Here is a 2,482-nt window from a genome sequence, read left to right on the forward strand (position 1 = left end):
GAATCTCTTTATAATTTTGACAATGCACTATTTTTATTAAAGTTTATTCTGATCAGAATAAGATCAATGCATGGCACTGTAGTCATATATTCTACATACATATTATAGACTATTTAATTTTTCTCTCTTTGGGCCACATACCACAGTGCTCAGGGTTTACTTCTGGCTCTGCTCTCAGGAATCACTCTTGTTAGGGAACTGGGAACAACATGGAATGCCAGAGAGAGAACTAAGATTAGCCTAATGCAAGGAAAATTCCATACTGTAATACCCATTATACTACTGCTCAGGCCCTAGGATATTTTTATTATCACTTTAGCTAGATAGCACAATTTTATATTACCTTATATATTTTCTCCTTTGCATCCATCTTTCAATCTGTGCTTCCATTGCCAATACTTATATTTAGCTTACAAAACTTTTGCTGCATATTTCTTATTAGTCATATTCTAAAGATTTGTTAAGAAAAACATATATATGTTCTGTTCATTAAAATGTTCATTCACCTACATTTTCTTTTAATTTATTTAATTACGATTCAATAAAGTTGTTTATAATTAGGCTTTAGTTCTACAATATTTGAGTACCAGTAACCACTCATTTCTCCCACCAGTGTTCCCAGTTTTCCTCACAAACTCTAGCCTGCCTTTGTAACAGATACGTTTTTTTTTTTCCTTTTAGGCATTATGGGTTTTTTTTTTTTTTTTTTTCATGGATGACAGTTAAAAATATGGAACGCTTCACGAATTTGCGTGTCATCCTTGCGCAGGGGCCATGCTAATCTTCTCTGTATCGTTCCAATTTTAGTATATGTGCTGCCGAAGCGAGCACGCATTATGGTTTTTAATACTGTTATTACTGGGGTATTATGCGTATCACTTTACCTCCTTTCAGCACCCATTTCTCTTCCCGGGTGATCACTTCCAGTATATACAGTTTTTGAGAATATAAACTCTAGTTAGACATTTTAGGTTGATTTTAAAAATTGTAGCAGTTGCTACACTGAGCAGTGTTCAATGCGTACACCCAATTCTGTGATCTAAAAGCACATGGTGGAGCTCCAGGGTTCATATTTGGTGCCAGGGATTGAAATATATTAACCACATCCAAGGCAAATGCCTGACCTATCATACTATTTGTCCATGCCTAGATGACCATTTTTTTTATTTTTGTTTTTTTTTTGTTGTTGTTGTTTTTGGGCCACACCCTGTGCCGCTCAGGGGTTACTCCTGGCTATGCGCTCAGAAGTTGCTCCTGGCTTCTTGGGGGACCATATGGGACACCGGGGGATCGAACCGAGGTCCGTCCTAGGCTAGCGCAGGCAAGGCAGGCACCTTACCTCCAGCGCCACCGCCCGGCCCCGACCATTTTTTTTAAATGTTTTACACTGTGGTTACAAAATCGTTCATTGTTGTGTTTCAGTTATACAACATATACACCCTTCACCTAGTTGACTAAATTTTTAAATTTTATTATGTTGTAAGGTGGATCTCAATTTCCCTGACTTGCAGTTTCTCACAAGTCAATCTCACCCTTTCTGAACTTTCTATATTTTTTTTTTCTGTTGTTGGTCTTTATCTGTTTAAATATTCCTAGTTTAGCTCTGGCTTTTAAAAAATTTATTCTGATTGGTGTTTTTTCTTTGAGATGGTTTTAAGAAGTCTTTGTTGGCTGGGTTCACTATTCTGTAAATGATCTTTTCAAAATCTTTTTATTGTTTTGTTTTATCTTCTTTAGTGCATACTTAGATGATTGAGCTAATGCCACAGTTATATTTTTATTCATTTTTCCACTTTTCCTCTATGTGTCAGCTTAGACATTTTCTTTTGACTGTAAAGTTACTAATCCTGTCTGCTGCTGTTTTTAGTATGCAATTACACCCATCTAGTGAATCTTTAATATCAGTCAGCTACTGTATATTTATTTCTAGAATACCTACTCGAACTCTATTTTTAAAGAATCTCAATAGCTTTTGAAAATAGCTGGTTTTTAAAATACATTTTCCTCATTTCCTCATTTTTTATAACTAGTAATTACTAATTAAGTTATTCTTGTTAATACCAATATATGGATTATTATGCATTTACTTCATTTATATTATTATTATAACATATATTTTAACCAATATGAATATAATAACATTTTAAAAATGTAGGCAAATGTTGTATAATGATAAACTGTACATACCCCAGATGTTATTTTTCCCAGGGAGTATTCGCCTTTTACTTTATTAAAAAGAATAAATGCAGAACTGTTTCAACCATTCCTGCATTTTGCTGTGTAAAAGTTCTCTTGCAATGAGACTTAGCTCATCTATTTTTCATTTTGTTCTTTGGACCTGTCATTCTAAATTTTTGTCTGAGTGTTGAGGAGGTCTCTATCTTCTTACACCAAAATACTGCGAAAGATTATATTCTTAGAGATCTGAGTTATCAAAGAGGTTCAAAATCTTGTAGATAATTTGAAAAAAAGATCAGTCCTT

General features: G+C 34.0%; 1 non-coding gene across 1 annotated transcript; it reads right to left on the reverse strand.

Moving 5' to 3' along the window:
- Nucleotides 1-724: 724 nt before the first annotated feature.
- On the reverse strand, nt 725-831 carry LOC126014988 (U6 spliceosomal RNA). Its single transcript, XR_007497900.1, has one exon. It is a non-coding gene; the product is annotated as a U6 spliceosomal RNA (small nuclear RNA).
- Nucleotides 832-2,482: the final 1,651 nt, after the last annotated feature.

The sequence above is a fragment of the Suncus etruscus genome, chromosome 7 (genome assembly GCF_024139225.1).
Source record: "Suncus etruscus isolate mSunEtr1 chromosome 7, mSunEtr1.pri.cur, whole genome shotgun sequence".
In the NCBI taxonomy this organism is placed as follows: Eukaryota; Metazoa; Chordata; class Mammalia; order Eulipotyphla; family Soricidae; genus Suncus; species Suncus etruscus.